Source organism: Petaurus breviceps, unplaced genomic scaffold (assembly GCF_028583685.1).
Source record: "Petaurus breviceps papuanus isolate PSGF00001 unplaced genomic scaffold, PetGlider_PUasm1.0 175, whole genome shotgun sequence".
In the NCBI taxonomy this organism is placed as follows: domain Eukaryota; kingdom Metazoa; phylum Chordata; class Mammalia; order Diprotodontia; family Petauridae; genus Petaurus; species Petaurus breviceps.
This window is the reverse complement of record NW_027185764.1, coordinates 3,635,551-3,654,525: the sequence shown is the minus strand read 5'-3', so window position 1 is coordinate 3,654,525 and position 18,975 is coordinate 3,635,551. Positions and strand designations below refer to the sequence as shown.

The 18,975-nt window shown below is 37.8% G+C and overlaps 1 long non-coding RNA gene across 1 annotated transcript; it reads left to right on the top strand.

The window, feature by feature from the left end:
- The first annotated feature begins 7,648 nt into the window (after nt 1-7,648).
- On the top strand, nt 7,649-8,755 carry LOC138159024 (uncharacterized). Its single transcript, XR_011167774.1, has 2 exons — nt 7,649-7,846; nt 8,191-8,755. It is a non-coding gene; the product is annotated as an uncharacterized lncRNA (long non-coding RNA).
- The last annotated feature ends 10,220 nt before the right edge of the window (nt 8,756-18,975 follow it).

Sequence of the window (18,975 nt, the reverse complement as noted above, 5' to 3'; positions counted from 1 at the left end):
AGTTGGTGAACAGAGAGTTTCTTTTGAAGTCTGAGCAACCTGAATTCAAGCCCTGACAAAGCTGTGTAACTACCTTGGCCAAGTCACTTAACCTATCAATGGAACATAATGCCTCAGGCAACTTTCCAAGATTCTAAGGTACAGAGGATCTGCCAATGTGTATTTGTAGAGGAACCTGACACATTGGTAGTTCCCCACAAGATATCAAAGATCTGGACCAAAAAAATCTTTAAAAACCATTTCAAAAGTATATTAGTGTCCATATTCATATTCATCCATATTCCATATGCACAGAAGTCTATAAAATAGTAACATAATTAATCAATACCTTCAGTTTTATATTCCTAGAAGTCCTAAAAATGGGTCATTGGGGTCAGGTGACTCCAGATGTCCTCAGTCCTTAGGAAAGTGTTAATTAGGAAGGCATTAGCTCTCTTCAGAGCTGGATGGAAAGTATCACTATTTCAGGAGCTGGCACTGGCGGGGTTGTTGGGCATATGCCTACTTTGGCGGTCTTATATCTGTACATGGGGCACTGCCAATCAACTGACTGTTATAGATGGAGTAGATCACCACCTGTCACTTGCAACAGAAGCTAGAGCCTGTTTGGGATCCTGATCACTAATCAGACATCAGTCATTGTGAGAACAAGTGGAGGGACTTTACCTGTTGCTGGTTATTTTATCTGTATGTTCATTTCACTCCCCTCCTTCCCTCCATCCCCTCTCTTCCCCTCCCCTTCCCTTCTATTCTCACCCCTTCTTTCCCATCCCCTCCCATCCTCTCCTTCTCCCCTCTCCCCTCCTCTCTTCTCTTCTCCCCTCGCCTTCCCTCCCCTCCCCTTTCCTGCCCTCTTTTCTTCCTCCCTCCCCTCTCCTTTCTTCCCTCCTCTCCTCTCTTGTCTTCTCCTCTTTCCTCCTCTCCCTTCCTCTCCTCTCCATGCTAGTACTCTATGCACTTTATTGAGTAACTTTTAGTAACTTAAAATTCAACTTTAAAATAAGGTCATGGTGCTGGATGGATTCATTTACCCTGTTTGAAATAAATTTACCATCTGAGTGTGAATTATGATTAAGCTTTGAGATTTAGAATGGCAGAAGGACAGAAGATTTTGACTGTAAATGGGTTTTTTAAAATGCATGTATATGGAAATATTATTCCAGGTAACATACTTTTTGGAATTATATTTTTATGGGTAAAACCAGTACTCTTCAGAGGAAGTTTTCATATTTCAAGTCCTTTATTAATTTATGAAAAAAGTTATTTTTTTCCATCTTTAGAAAAAAAAATCTAGATTTTTTTTTTTTGATGACTGGATTGTGATTATCTGGCAAGACTATAAACGTGTCCTACAACTGAGCTGCCCTTCTTTGCCCTGTGAGATTGTCCCTTGTCCTGTTGAGGGTCAGAAGCTATGGTCAGTTGTTTGGGGAAAGGTTATTTTATTAATGTTCCGTGGAGATCAGGACTCTGTAAGACCTACATGAGTCTATATGGTCTATATAAGCCCTCAGATTAAAAAAAATATATTAAAATCTTTATGTTGCTTATGAATGGTAATGTTGAGGTTTAAGGTTTAGGGGTACACAAGACCCCAAAATACCACCATGCCAGATCCTGCCAAATGAATTTAATACAAGTCTTCTCTTAGCCAAAGTAAAGCAAAATTTATTAGAGATTCACCATAATGGGTAGACTCTTAAGGAGCCTAGGTATCTGTGACACTTGTATTGGACAAGCAGGTCAGAATAATCTGACTCAGACTGAGTCTGTTCTAGATAATTCTCAGCCCCTTCCTGGAGGCAAGATGCATCTAATATGCAGAAAGATTGTGGGAGTGATCTAGGGGTGGTCTAGAGGAGGAGTTTGGGGAGGGTCTTCAGGAAGACTCATGGGAGGTCAGACTGCAGTACTGAGAGATTAAGGGTGGGAAATAGCTGGAGCCTACTTAGAGATGACAGACAATGGAAGGCTAGGCTAGTTTAAAGGTAACAGATTTGGGTATAGATATTTTGGGAGGATCAAGGGTGGGAAGTAGCTGGACAGTGGAGGGCTAGGCTAGGTTAAGAGTAACAGAGATTTGGGCCTAGGATAATGAAAGGCTTATGGCCTCAGGCGAATTCCTCATCTAGTGGGAAGATTCAAGGAGAGTTCAAGGGGGTTCCCAGAACCTGTACCCTATCAGTAATATGCCATAATAGCTAGAAAGTTGGTCTGGAGGTTAAGAAGATTTGAATTCAAGTACTTCCCTTGACCCATATTGACTGTGTGACCCTAGAGAAGTCACTTAACCTTATGGTGATCTAGGAGAAATGGTATCAAATTCAAATAAAAATAGGCCCCTAAAATAAATACCTAAAATATATGCACACACATATCTAATATAATTTATAAATAATTATTATATAAACATATAAGAGTAGTTAATTAATAACATGTTATATATAATCTCCCTAATTAGTGCATATTGACTTAGAAAACCACCTATTAATATTTTGTGTTCTATTGTATTTTGATTTATTTTGTTGTTGATGACCCAATTACACTTTAATCTTGTTGCGATGGGTGCTCAGGAATGTCATTGGCTGCAATGTATCCCAAAACCCAAGTATCAGATTTGATACCTCTGCTCTAGGCAATTCTCTAAAATAGAAGTGGCAGAAAAGATGCCCCCTCTCTTTGGTAAAGTGTTTCCTCACTTAGAAATTCTCTATATCAGGGCAGCTAGGTGGTGCAGTAAATAAAGTGCCAGCTCAGTCAGGAGAACCTGAGTTCAAATTCGGCCACAGATACATGACACACTTACTAGCTGTGTGACCTTGGGCAAGTCAGTTAATCCCAATTGCCTTGCCTTCTCCCCCTGCAAGAAAAAGAAAAAAGAAATTCTCTATATCAATTCAATTGCAGGTCCCATTTCTGTCCTCATGTCTTTACATTGAAATCATTTCCAGATAAATAATAATAATAATGAGAACAGCTAACATGTAAGTTGTATGCTTTGTTTTGTGAGGTACCACACAGGTAATCCCATTTGATCCTCTGACCTGAGAGTTAGGTGCTATTTTAATCCCCATTTTATAGATGAGGGAAAAAAAGGATCAGAGAAATTAAATAGTAAGCAGTGTGTAAGTTGGGATTTGAACTTGGGTTTTCCTGAATTCACACCTGGCCCAACCAATCAACAAGTGAGCCTTTATTAGGCTCCTATTAGGTGCCAGACACTGTGCTAGGGTCCCAAGAACCAAAGGCCAAAATGGGGAGGCCATTTACTGGGTGACCTTCATCAAATGACTTAACCTCTCTGAACCTTAGTCTCCTCATCTTTAAGATGAACATAACCATCCCTGCCTCTATCACAGGGCTGTTTGTGAGAAAGACCAAAAATGCTGTGTAAATGAGCCATTTTATTAATAATAAAGGAAGTCATAAATGAAAAAAATAATCAACTGTATTATCTCTAGAACTATCTGTGTAGTAAAGAAATCTCCTTAATGACGTCTTTTGATCATATTCTTTCCCTCTACTTCCATTATTTCACTCCTTTCAAGGAAGGCTTAACCGCCTTTATTATTAATGCATTGGAAGCACTTTGGGCCCCTTGCAGGAGGAGTTACAGAGAATGTTCATGAGAAAGTATGGAATTAGCCCTTTAAAGCAAGCTTGAAGATAAGCTATACAGTTCTATAGATCTTTTAAGACTTTGAACCTGCCTGCACATTTTCAGCTGTCTGTGCACCCCTAACCTGTCCCATCCACCACAACCTGACTCTATATAAAAAATCATAGGAAGTGAATCTAAATTAATCCATTCACCTTTAGGTACAAATTCCTCTAAGAGGCCTAAACCCAAATGGCATACCTGGGAAGAAAATCTTATTGCATTTTTTTTGGCTTGTTGCCTGATTTCTTTTGGATACACTGTCTGGTTTCTTATAGCTCATCTGTGGAGATGTGTCTGCACAACAGAAATAACCACATTTGGGTCCATATTCACAACTGAATTGGATTGCTGCCCAGTCAATCTGGCCGGCTGGTGCGTGGTTCCCTGTCTTGTCTCTCTCACCACCCCCATTTCCCTCCACTACACCCCCTCATCTCAGCAGTTTTTAAAGGAATCCCTTTCTTTCCAGCTCAATATGTGTTCAGTAACCCTTAGTCAATTAGATTTTCTTACCTCTGTAACCACAGTTCATTTGTTCATTAAATGAAGCAGTGTGGTAAAAAATGGAATACTACTTATGGAGAGTCAGAGGGAAAATAGTTTGTTTCTATTTTCATCAGTGACAGTGGAGGGGTGGGAGTTCAGTATAGCTCTCTGGGATTCCTCTAACCAACCCACTGAGTCCTTTGGCTTTGAGAACAATGGAATGTTTCAATTGGACTAGCTGTATCTCTGATCCTGGTCTAAAGTTTGATCTTATTCCCATCTGTAGCACCAATGTAATATTTACAGCGCCTACGATCACAATTAAGACCATGACTAAAAGTATCACACGACGTTCAACTGCAAAATATACCAAACTCTCCAGATAGAGGATAGAACTGAAGCATTTATTTAGACACCAGAAAACCAAATCCCCAAAACAGTAATCTGATTCCATCACAATACCAAAGATATTCAGAAGCCATAATAATGCCGAGAGCCACAGTATTCTTTAGCCTTCCCGCAAACCAATACATGATCAATATCTACTCATAAGCCTATCTGACTCCTTGCCTGAGGCCCTCCTCTCTCTCCACTCTCTGGCTCTGACAGGCTTCCTGCTCTGCTTCCTTTCAGCAAACTCCTCCCACCACAGGCTCCATGTAACCAAATTCAGCCTATCAGGGGGCAGAGTTTGTCTTCACAGCAGGGAAGCTTCCTGTGGGCTCCGCTGCACCCTTCAGCTAATTCCCTCCATCACAGGCTCCATGTGATTACATTCAGCTTATTAGGGGGAAGAGTTTACTTTCAAAGCAAGGGAAGTCTTCAAATTCCTTCAAGGTCTGTTAACAGCCAGGGAAGATCTTCAAATTCCCATTCTCATTACACCATCACAGAAAAAAAGTAGTGGAGTAAGATTCCTTTTCAAGACCAGGAGCCAAAATGGTTCTCATCTGGATCATTGCAATAGTCAGATTTGTCTCCCTGCCTCAGTCTCTCCCCATTTGTAGTAGTACCCACACTAGCACACAGTATGGGTTGCTAGCACAGGTTCTTTGATCTGCTTTTTTTAAGAAAAGAGTTTTAAAGGGTTTAATGATCTTACTTTAATTTTCAGACAGATAAGTATAAATAAGGAGAAAAAAAGTGAGTATCCAAGAAAGAATCCAATAAACAGGGCTCCAGCTGTCTAAACAGAGTAATAGACACCTAATTACCAGACCAGAGAGCATCAACATCTGGGTTCAGGCACAGCAGGGGGCTCCTTAACAAAACAACTACCCAGAGTTGTGTCTGGTCAAATCACAAAGAAACATTCTTACCATGAGTGAGACCCAGTAAAATATTCACCTTCCAGTATATATAGTTTTCAACTAATAGACTCAGAGCCAGAAGGTATCACAACCAGTGCTTAATTGTCCCAGTGCCAAAAGGTGGGAAAGCCTTCCTGCAAGCAAGCCTCCCATAACTAATGTGAAAATATGCTTAATATGAATGTATATATAGAGCCTATATCAGATTGCACATTATGGTGGGTGGTGGAAAGGAGGAAAGTAGAGAAAATTTAAAACTTATGGAAGTGAATGTTGAAAATTAAAAATAACGAAATTAATTTTAAAAAGAAAAGAAAACAGACATGCCAGAAATGCCTCTATGTTTCTTTTGTCTCCTGAATTCTTGGGCAGAAGTAATTCCAATCTGCCCTTCTGTAAAGATCTGTGCCTATGTGAACTTGGCAAACAAGGTAAGACATGTGAACCTATAGTGTGCCCTTTGCTGACAGGCATTTTTCTCCTCCCTACACCTTTGTGGTCCTTGCTCAAATTGACTAGATAATCTGCTTCTGAGATCAGTCATTATTTAAGTGGTGTGGTCCTTTTTAAACTGGGAGATAGATGGCAATCTCCTTCCAGGCTCAGGGACTTTGTTACTCTTCAGAATTCCTGGGGTATTTTACATTTGTGAAATGTCTTCTGATGGCTTATTAGCCAGTGTCTACAAGGGAGACCACGGCTATCAATCTCCATTTCAGAGCCAAGGGACAACGTGAAGGGCAAAGTTACTCAGCAAACCAGTGACATATAGCCCAGATAAGAACCTCAAGTTTTCGTAAGTAGAAGTCAAGGGCTTTTCCCTTTTTGTCCTATGTGAGATGAATCATGTTCTCAAAAGCGATTCTGTGAACAGACCATAGGGTCAACTCTCTAGGGCTGGAAAGGACTTTAGAGGTCATCTTGTCCAACTCCTTTATTTTCAAAAATGTGGCAACAGAAACCTAGAGATGCTAAGGGACTTATGCCAAGCTTCACAGTTAGGAAGTAGCAGACCCAGGATTCAAACCAGGATCCTCTGACTTTCAATCCAATGACCCTTTCCACTGAACTATATCATCTTTTCTTAATGTTTTGATACTGTACACACACACACACACACACACACACACACATATGTATATACCATGTTTCCCCAATAATAAGACACTGTCTTATTAATTTTTTTGGAAAGAAAAACACCAGAGGGCTTATTTTCAGGGGAGGGCTTATGTTGTCCTGCCTCAGCTCTCCTCCATGGCACTGCTCTCAATGGCGCCAGTAAGCAAATCACTGGGGAAGAACAGGATGACGCACTCACTGCTGCAGCTCTGATTGGATGCAGCTCGGAGCACAGTGTGTTTCACAGGGGACGGTGCATACAGAGGGTTCCGTAATGTAGCATGTAGCGCAGGGGATCACTACAGTAGCAATCTCAATAGGGCTTATTTTTTGGGGAGGGCTTATTTTAGAGGAATCTTACACAGTAAGGGGAGGGATTATTTTCGGGATAGGTCTTATTATCGGGGAAACACAGTATATACATATATATACACACACATACACACTGTCTTTCAGGTTATGCTTCTGACCTAAAAACAGCACAAGCAAAGTCCCCTAATGGTACTCAGAAACTGCTCACATGTTCTACACTGGCTATCCCAGGACAAGTTCAATTTGAGAAACTGTCATTGTTCAGTTCTTTTCAGTCACATCTGACTCTTCATTACCCCATTGGGGGATTTCTTGGCATTTACCAAGTAGTTTGCCATTTCCTTCTCCACCTCATTTTACAGATGAAGAAACTGAAGCAAACAGGGTTAAGTGACTTTCTGTAACAGTAATGAAATTTGACAATCCCTTTGTATTGCCAAGTTAACAGTACTTAGCACTTAGTTTAAAATTAAGCCTCTGTAAAGAAACAGAAGGTATTGGGGTGGCCAGGTAGCACAGCGAGTAAGAGCACTGGCCCCAGTGTCGGGATGACCTGGGGGATCGAATCTGTGCTCAGATACTTAGCACCACACCCAGAAATAACTGGCCATGTAACCTTGAGCAAGTTACTTGACCTCAATTGCTTTAAAAAAAAAAAAGAAACAGAAGGTATGAATCCCTATTGCTGATGTAGCAGGGAAGGGCTGAACAGGGTGGAGCTAATACCATATATAAGGAAAAGCCCCAGCTGGGAGAGTCAGAACTTCTTGGGACAGGCATCACGGAGGGAGAGCAGCTGCTCCCAGAAAAAGAGAGAGAATTTCTCTCAGGGAATATCTGGAGGCTGGGCTGCTATGGCTGGACTGAAGACTGAACTGAAAATTGAGAAGAACTGATAAGAGAAACGAGAATTGAGAACTGAGACAGAATTTCTTGGAGCAAGCAGCAGGGAGGCTGGGTAAAGTGATTTTGATTTTGAGAATAGAGCTGGAGAAAGTAATTTTTATTTTTAAGAACAGATATTGTGGTGGTAGAGCTCCTTCTGAGAGCCAGCCAAACACCTGCTGAGAGCTTCTGAGAACCCTCCAGAGCTGCCAAAGACTTCTGAGGGCTAGCCAGAGCTGCCAGAGGAAGCATGACTGTGGTGTTGGTACTTTGTCTGTCTGTTTTGGGTCTATGTTGATTTCACAGGCAGAAAGTGAATTGAGATGATAGTGCTGACCTTGTGTGTGAATATTCTAATTCTGCTAAGTTTGATGTGTATAGATATTGTTGTGACTCTGTTAAGTTTTCTCTTTCCAGAAACAGAAACTGTGAAGGACTTGAGGTAGACTGGACACTGTGAACTTCAGTGTGGAAGAGGAACTACATGGAGAGCTGGACAAGGAACTGGGAGCTGCCTGCCTTTGAACCCAGGTGACAGTCTGGGTAGGAGCTGAGACCATGGAAAAGGAACCATGGAAGCTGAAAGCCTGACTTGAGTCAAGGTGAAAATACCTCTCTGTGGGTACTGGGTAGTGACTGATAAAATTGTAACTTACTTGTGACCTAGGGGTGGATGGCCTTTGTATTTTCCTCTATCCCTTAAAAGAGTACTGACTAATGACTGATGAAATTATAACTTAATTGCACTCCATGGGTGGAGGACTTTGACCTCTATATTTTGATTGAATTAAGGATATTGTGATTGACTAAATGAATGTACTTTGCTTAAAACTATGTGACCACTTTGGTGAAAACTATGTGGCCATTTTAGTGATAAGTTGTGAAGTTATAACATTCTTAATGCTGTACCTTAATTTTCTGTGAATGTTTTGGTATTGAATAAATTTGTTTTTGTTATTGAATAAATAGAGAACTCACTATACTGTGTAATCAGAACATTGAAAGCTGTTCACAGCAGCAGTCCTCTGGAAAGCTGTTCATGCTTGGCTTTATATTTGGTCAGGGTCACATAACTAGTAGGTGTCTGAGGGCAGATTTTAACTCAGGTCTTCCTGACTCCAAGACCAGTACTCTATCCATTACACAACCTAGCTCCCCAATTTGAGAAATAGCAATGTGATAATTGGATTCATGGGCCATCTCCTGGTCATCCCTCAATCTCACCATGTGACCAGCCCACATTGCTGTTTAATTTTGTGGCTAATTCACTGTCCCTTTGTAGTGGCTGTCCAAAAATAATATGTGTGTTTGTATGCAAGTAATAATAGCTAAAATTTATACAGTTTTAAGGTCTGCAAAGCACTTTACAACTATTATTTTCCATCAATCAATAAACATTTATTAAGTGCCTATTGTGTGCAAGGCACTGTGCTAAATGTTATCCTCAGAACCCTGAAAAGTAGTTGTTATTATCATCCAAATTTTAAAGATGATGAAATTGAGGCAGACAGAGGTTAATGGACTTGTCAAGGAGGACACAATTAGTAAGTATCACAGGCCAGATCTGAACTCAAGTCTACTTGACTCCAGGCCCAGAACTACATCACTGTATCTATCACCTACATGCCTCATAAATCAACAAGTATTTAAATACCTTCTGTATGCTAGACACTGGGTAGACAAATACAGAGAATAAGATAATTGCTACTCAAAATAACCCTACATTCTAATTGAGGGGAAATATATACCCTATCATTGCTATAGTTAATCCTTCATTTTTTTTGGAGGGGGGAAGGCAGGGCAATTGGGGTTAAGTGACTTACGCAAGGTCACACAGCTAGTTAAGTGTGTGAGGTCACATTTGAACTCAGGTCCTCCTGATTCCAAGGCATGTGCTCTATTCACTGCACCACCTAGCCGCCCTCATCCTTCATTTCTGAAGAGGACCAATGACACCATGGGTAATGTCTTGACTTGCCATGAATTGAATTTAAGTAGGGCATAATTGTGCAAAGTCATCAACCTTATTGTCTCTTCCAGAGTTACACAATATATTCTATATGTATGTATTTATATACATATGGATGAACAAGTTCCATAGGTTGTCCAACTGCATAACAAAGTCTGGACAAGGAGTGCTGATCCCTGGGTTGCTACACTGGGCAGTATCACCATCTACGTACCTGTTCCTTCACCATAATACTCCATTCCCAGGGATCTGAATCCCCCTCTTTATCCCAGCAAAGGTACAGTTTAAGCAGATCTCTTTGGGGGAGATGACAGCACTTTCCTATCACAAGAACACTTGCATTTGGGATAGCCTGTCTAAAAAGATAACTCCTTCAACCCTAGTCTCAGATGAAGGAAGGAAATAAGCATTTATTAAGGGTCTATTATATGCCAGGTATTGTGCTATGTATTTTGAAAATATTATCTCATTTGATCCTTATAACAGCCTCAGTAGGTTATTATTATCCCCATTTTTATAGATGAGAAAACTTGGGCAGATAGAGGTTAAGGGACTTGCCCTGTATCATACTACTAGTTAACTGTGTTTGGTCACATTTGAACTAAGGTTGTCCTGACAGCCAGGTGCTGTATCCACTGAGCCACCTCACTACCTTGTATAAGGATTCCAACTTGTGATTCTGGTCAGAAACCATCTCATCTTCTTAGGAAAAAGAGACAGACTTGTTCATTGGAATTCATAGTGCTTTAATGTCATTGCATTAATTCATAGGCCAGAAGATTTTATTCATAAATCAGCAAGTGGTCATCGAAAAAGGCCTAATTACTAAACTAAAAACTTAGCAGGGCATAAGTTGTAGGTCATTAAGAGGAAGATGTTGAGAACTGAACTAAAAGGCTGGTTCAGAAGGCTTAGTCCCTATCCCTTCCTCAAGTGCTAAATGCACAAGCAACCTTTTGGTTTCAGCTTTAGTCATTCTTTCCTTCCCTTGTCCTTCCCAAATCTCAGCCCCACCTGCTCACAAGCTCAGTTTCATGTATTACAGCTGCTAATGCAGGTGAAAAGAGGACAAAAAGTGCAAAGTCTGGAGTCAAAGGGCATGGGTTCAAATCCAGACCCTGTAAATCACTAGCTGTTTAACTTCAGGCAAGTCACTTGAGCTCAGTGCCTCAGTTCACAGACTGCATTAGATGACTTTGAAGTCTATTCCTGCTCTAAAGCTAGAATTCTATGGTTTGTTCTCTATGAGGAAAAATTTTTGTTTTCATTTCTAGACTACTGAGAAAACTTGCAAATCGAGAACCCTCATGTTTTGAGCTATTTGCATTTCAAGGAAAGATCAATGACTACCTTAGGGATTAGTTGGACAAAGGGATTTATGCTGAGATTTTTGTATCCTCAGATGTCCTTACCTATAACATTTAGCATCTATTAAATGTGATAGAATAATTGCTTTCAATCGTGGACATATATCATTTAAACTCTAATGCATCATTCTTTTTAAAATTATGAATTTGGCAGATATCAACAAATACAAATATACAAATAATAAGGGGAAAAGGCTTTTTATATATACATATTTATGTATGTGTATACACATACACATATAAAACCATGAATCTCAATTATGTATAGTTTGGCATTTAGATGTATATATAAAATTTAACAAGACAATGCCCAATAAATCAGCTAGGTCGTGTGGTGGGTAGATGGCTGCCCCTGAAGTCAGGAAGATTCATCTTCCTAAGTTCAAATCTAGCCTCAGACCTGGATAAGTCACCTAAGTCTGTTTGCCTCAGTTTCCTCATTTGTAAAATGAGCTGGAGAAGGAAATGGAAAATCACTCCAATATCTCTGCCAAGAAAACTCCAAAATTGGTCACAGAGACTGAACAACAACCCCGATGTTACCTTTGTTGTAAGCATTCCCTTCTGAATCCCTTCTACTCTCCTCTATGTATTTTAAAAACATTTCATTGACACATTTTTAATTTATATTTTTTTCTATCAGTAGCAGTCTTCTCATAGTCTTAACAACTATTTCATCAAGCAATAAAAACCCTCCTTTGTAACAAATAAGTATAGTCAAATAATACAAATTCATACAGTGATTATATCTGAAAATATGAATTTCATTCTGTACCTACACTCCTTTGCTTTTCTGGTAAGAGGGAAGAAACATAATTCATCATCAGTCTTTTGGACCTGTTACTGGTCTTTGTGTTGATTAGAGATCTTAAGTCTTTTAAAGTTGTTTTCCTTCCATCATGGTACAGCAGGACCTACAATCAAACCCAGGGACTGCTATAGACTGCCTGTGTGAGCCTGAGATAGTCACTTCACCTAAACTCTCTAAACACTTTCATCAACAAAAGCCATAAAAAATAAATAGATTGAATCTGTAACTAAAAAGAATTCTAGAAAGCAACAAATCAAAACATTCAGATAAATATAAAAAGTGAAATTCTGAAAATCAAAGAAATGAACAATTGTGCTATAAGAAATGAGGAGCAGACAGACTTCCTCATAACCTGGAGAGACATTTAAATTGATGCTGAGTGAGGAGAGCAGAACCAGGAGAACATTGTACACAATTACAGACACATCGTATCTGTGATGACTGACTTTGATAGACTGGGCTCCCCTTTACAAAGCAAGGCTATAAGATAACTCCCAAAGACTCATGATGGAAAGGGCTAGCCACATCCAGACAAAGAATTACGGAGTCTGAAAGCAGATGGAAACAAATTACTTTCTCTCTCTCTCTCTTTCTCATTTTGTTTCTTCTTTCTCATTGTTCATTCCATTGGTTATAATTCTTCACAACTTGACTAATGTTTAATGCGAAGGTAGTTGTAGAACCTATTGCATGCTGCATCAAAAGCTTGCGGAATTGAATGTTGTAAACTAAATATAAATTAAAAAGTAGAAATGAACAAAAGTGAAAAAATCTACTTAGATGATAAATATAACTATATGCTGATTTACAGAATAATAAAATATACAAATCAAGAGGCGGCCAGGTAGCACAGCGAGTAAGAGCACCGGCTCCAGTGTTGGGATGACCTGGAGATCGAATCCTGGGCTCAGACACTCAGCACCACACCCAGAAATAACTGGCCGTGTAACCTTGAGCAAGTTACTTAACCCTGATTGCTTAAAAATTAAATATATATATACACAAACCATTAACAAATTAGGTTTTTTCAAAACCAAAGTACCAAAAATAGTACAAAAGGGAATACTCAAAAGATGTAGAATAAAGATGAATCAGAAACTATTATATTCAATTACATACCAATAAAACTGAAAATTTAAGTGAAATAGATGAACATTTTAAAATATATAAAATACTCAGATCAACAGAAAAAGAAATGAAGACCATAAATAATTCAGCCTCAGAAAAAGCAAGTGAACAAATTGAATGAACTCTCAGGAGGTGAGGGGGGGGGGGTGGAGGAGGAATCTAGGCCAATATTATATACTCTATCAAACATTCAAAGTGCTTTGATATATTTTAATTATACTACAGAAATTTATAAAATAGGATAGAAATAAGGCCTTTTAAAGGCCTTTCTGAGACAAATATTGTCCTGTTACAAAAACAGGAAGAAAGAGTAGAAAAAGAAAACTGTAGATCAATATTATTGAGAAGATAATATGATATTAACAAAAATAAAAATATGCCAGAAGATTACTCAATATGACTAGATGGGATTTATAGTAATGAAGATAAGAAAACTCAACATTATGAAAGCCATAAATATGAAATATAAGAGCAAAATAGTAAATCATAGCCAAAAAATTTAAAATTCCTTGTCATATCAATAGCCAGTTAATAAAGTAACTACATTCATTTCTATTAAAAATAAAACATTAAGAAGCAAAGAAACAGTGACCTTTGTTTAACACACTATCTATCTAAAACAAAAGGTGTTACCTGCAAAGTAGGAGCACTAAAATGTATTTCTGGTAATTTTAAAGGTAAAGCAAGAACATCCATTGTCACTAATTTTTTGAAGTTACTCTTGAAAATCTGGCTATGATGGCAAGAAAAAGAAATCAAAGATGAAAGATGATCGATTTAGAAATCACAGAGATTCCATTAAAATTCATTAAAATAATTAAAAATAAATCATTAAGCAACCAATATGTGCAAAGCATTGTACTAAGTGCTAAGGATAAAAATATCAAATTAGATATTATCCCTGCTCTCAAGGAACTCACATTTGGTGGGAGAGACAACACAAATAGAAGCTTTCAATTGGAAAGATTCCATGTTACTTAGGATGCAGGGGCAAAGCAGGTGGCAATCTATTTTCTCTAATATAATTTCTAATAATAAAACTGTAGCCATTTCTGATATTGGCCCATTTGAAATTGCAAAGACATTAGTGGCATGAATCTTCTTTTCCAGTTTGGTAGCTGTGACCACTGAGAAGGCAGTCAAATCTTTGTCTCTGTCTGTCTCTGTCTCTCTCTTCTCTTTCTCTCTCTCTGTCTCTGTCTCTCTTTCTCAAAGAAAACCTTACTATTTCAAGTAGGGTGACTTACTTGTCTCTAAGGGAGCAGATGGTGGGGACGACTGGTTCCTTTTCCAAAATAATGTAGCAGAATATAAAATAAATCTACAAGATCATCTCCTTTATATTAGTAATAGAAACACCATTAAAATGAATAAAATTTCTGGGTTTTAACAACCATGACACACTCAGGACTTACATGAATAAAATCTCAATATGTTGTTTTTAGAACTATACCAAGGTAAATAAGCGCTAGGTGATGCAGTGAACAGAGCTCTGGGCCTAGAGTCAGGAAAACCTGAGTTCAAATCTAGTCTTAGATATTTACTAGCTATGTGACCTTGGGTAAATCACTTAACCTTAATTTGCCTCAGTCTCTTCGTCTGTAAAATGGGATTCATAATAGTAATATACTGTTTGACAAACCCAAAGACCCCATCTTCTGGGATAAGAACTCACTATTTAACAAAACCTGCTGGGAAAACTGGAAAAGAGTATGGCAGAAACTGGGCACAGACCAGTATCTTACACTGTATACCAAGATAAAGTCGAAATGGGTGCATGATTTAGACATAAAGTCTGATATGATAAGCAAACTGGGAGAGGAAGGAATAGTTTACCTGTCACATTTATAGAGAACAGAAGAATTTATGACCAAACAAGAGTTAGAGAATATTATGAAATGCAAAATGGATAATTTTGATTACATTAAATTGAAAAGTTTTCATACAAACAAAGCCAATGCAACTAAGATTAGGAGGGAAGCAGAAAACTGGGAAAGAATTTGTACCACCAGTATCTCTGATAAAGGCCTCGTTTCTAAAATATATAGAGAAGTGAGTCAAATTTATAAGAATATAAGCCATTCCCCAGTTGATAAATGGTCAAAAGGATATGAATAGGCAGTTTTCAGAGGAAGAAATTAATGATATCCATAGTCAGATGAAAAAATGCTCTAAATCACTATTGATTAGAGAAATGCAAATCAAAACAACTCTTAGGTACCATATCACACCTATCAGATTGGTTAACATGACAAAACAGGAAAATTATAAATGCCGGAGAAGACGTGGGAAAATTGGAATACTAATGCACTGCTGGTGGAGTTGTGAACGGATACAACCATTCTGGAGAACAATTTGGAACTATGCCCAAAGGCCTATAAAAATGTACATACCCTTTGGTCCAGCAATACCACTTCTAGGGCTATATCCCAAAGAGATCATAAAAATGGAAAAAGGACCCACATGTACAAAAATATTTATAGCAGCTCTATTTGTTTTTGTCAAAGAATTGGAAAGAATACTGGGGAGAGTGCAGGGTGGAGGTGGAACTCAGCCTTTGGTCATTTTTGTTGGTTCTTTAAGCTTGGAAAAGATTCCTGGCCCACTCATCAGTGCATACAAGGGGATACACAAGGGTTTTTCTGCAATAGTCTAACCCTGCACTAAAAGAAAAATAATAACCTCCATTGCTAACTCTAGAAGCCTTCTCCTATCTCCCAGAATCCCTTTCTTTCTTTGTAGATAGAGTTTTAAACAATTTTAATAAGAAAATTAATCCTTTGCTAAAGCTCTTAAGGGCCAACTTTTGATAAACTCAAATATCAAATTTTTAGTAAGATAGAAATCAGCGATTCTGTTGAAGGCCTTTGGAACCCTGCTAATTATCATGAGAAGACAGGAGTGAAAGAAAGGATTGACTTTCTGCTATTCAAAAGCACTTGTGGATTATAATATCATCCAAAACAATTGATTGAATTACACTCTACCTTTCCATCTGGGACAATGTATTATTCAAAATATTATTTGTTAATCCCAGACAAAGAGAACTCACCCTTTGGAGAAGTTCCCTCTTGCCTAAGGTTATATTATTGATGGCTAACTGCTGCCAATTATCTCTGAAGAACCACAACCAAGCAGATGCAACCTGGGAATAGCTTTGTGTGGGAGGGAGAAAGACTCAGAGGATTCAGATTCCTAAGAGCATCTCAAGAGTGAAATAAATGAACCAAACTTACACGAACACACTGCTCATAGAACTGTGAGTTGGAAAAGCCAGACTGGAAAATAAAATTATTCAAAAACTTCACTAAGCTGTTGCTTTACTTTGACTTAGATCTGACTACCAAGTATATATACCCCAAGGAGGCTAAATATAGGAAAAAAAAAGCCCCACACATGGGGCCAAGATGCTTATGCATATTGTTTTGTTACAGCTGTAACAAAAAAAATGAAAATGAAGTAGGTGCCCATCAATTGTTAAATGGCTGAACAAATTGTATTCTGTAAATGTAATGGAATATTATTGTGCTACAAGAAATAATGAATATGAAGGAGCCAGAAGAAGGAGAAAAAGCGATAATTTATAACTTTGAAGTTTACAAAGTGCTTTACAGTTATTGTCTTATATTATCCTCAAAACAATCCTGGGAGGTAGGGGCTATTATTATCTCCATTTTACTGATGAGGAAACTGAGGCAGTTTGAGGTTCAGTGACATGCCCAGGACCACATAGCTAGCAAATATTTGAGGCCTGACTCCAAGTTCAATATTCTCTCTACTGCACTAAGTGCCTTCAGAAAAATGGAAAAACATATGAACTGATGTAGAGTCAAGTGAAGACCAAGAGAACAACAGAAACAGACACAATAATATAAATGTAGACAACACTCAGAGGCAGTCAAATTCTTTTTGGTCAAAATGACCAATCTCAGTCCTAAAGAAGTGATGAGAGTTTTTCCTCTTCACAGCAAAGAGGTGAAGACTTACAAATGTGCCCATGGAACATAGACTTATGTACTTAGATAGGAGTATCTATGGTACTCTGTTAGACATGTTTGCTGTTTTCATTAAAATGTTTTTTTCTTTGCTACAAAGAAGGGTTCGATGGATGTACAGTTTTAGGAGGAATGAGGTTGTTCAGTGGATGAAGTGTGAGTCCCGGCATAAAGAAGATCTGAATTCAAATCTAACCTCAGACACTTATTGGCCAGTGGCAAATCACTTAATTGTCTCAATTTCTTAAATTATAAAAATAAGGATAATAATAGAACCTACCTCCCAGAATTGTTATGAGGATCAAATGAGATGACATTGTAAAAAGAACTTAACTCAGTACCTTGCACATAGTAGGGACTGTAAATCCTTATTCCCTTGCCTTCCCTTCCTTTCCCATATATACACTCCATAGAGAAACAGAAAAATATTAATTCAGAGAAACATCAGAGAAATTGTATCAGCTGATGCAACAAAAGCAAGGAAAAGCAGAAGAGAGCAATAGGCATGTAACTGATTTAAATGATTAAAAAAAAAAATAACCTCATGAGAGCAATTTGCAACTATGCCCAAAGGGCTCTAAAAATGTGCATACCCTTTGACCCAGCAATACCACTTCTAGGGCTGTATCCCAAAGAGATCATAAAAAATCAAAAATGGAAAAAGGACCCACATGTACAAAAATATTTTCTTTTTGTTGTGGCAAAGAACTGGAAATTGAGGGGATGTCCGTCAATTGGGAAATGGCTGAACAAATTGTGATATATGAATGTAATGGAATACTATTGTGCTATAAGAAATGATAAGCAGGCAAACTTTAGTATTTGAGGCCAGATTTTAATTCAGGAAGATGAGTCTTCCTGACTCCAAACCTAGCACTATATGCACTGGGTCATATATCCAGCTTTACTTAGATGCTTTTCTGTGTTACAAGGGAAGATTCAATGGGAGTAGAGCATATAGATAAATGACTGTAGCTTAAAATCAAAATGCATCAATAAAATTTTAAAATTAAATTAATAACTTCTCAATAAATCAAGCAGAAAGAACTAAATTCAAGTCATCCATTCAAAAGCCTGAAGCTTAGGACAGGCCCTCCCTTTCCAATCCTAGGAATAGAGGCCAACTTTAACACACTCTTCAAAATCAAGAAATAGAGTAGAAATATAAAAAGTTACTATGGTGACAGGAAAGATCAAGACACAAATTCATAAGAAGATAACAATGTCAAAATAGCTACAAGCAAAGGCTTAAAAGGGGGAAAAAGTGAATTCAACACAGGTTTAACAAGACTTCCTGAAAGAGCTAAAAAAAATTGATTTTCAAATTAAAATAAGAGTGTTAGATGGAAAAATTTGGAAAAGAAATGAGAGCTACAAAAGAAAATTATGCAAAGACAATCAACAACTTGGTAAAAGAAGCACAAAAATACTAAAGAAAATAACTTAAAAATAAAACTGATAAAATGGAAAAAGAGGCACAAAAATTCACTGATGAAAATAACTACCTAAAAAGCAGTATTGGACAAATTGGGCAGAACAGAAGGTTCAAAAGCTTATTGATCTGGGCAAGTGGAAACTAACAACTCCATTAAGACATTAAGAAATAATCAAAAAAGCCAAAAGAAAGAAAAAAAATGTGAATTATCATAAAAAAACTGACATGGAAAATAGATCAAGAGATAATTTAAAATTTATTGAACTGTCTGAAAGCTATGATCAAAGAAAGAGTTTAAACTTCATATTTTAAGAAATTATAAAGAAAAACTACTGTGATATTCTAAAATAGAAGTCAAAAAAATCTATCAATCACCTCCTGAAATCGATCAAAAAATGGAAACCCCCAGGAATATTACAGCCAAATTCCATATCAAATAAAAAATACTTCAAGCATCCAGGAAAAAAACCCCCAACATTAAAATACCATGGAACTAC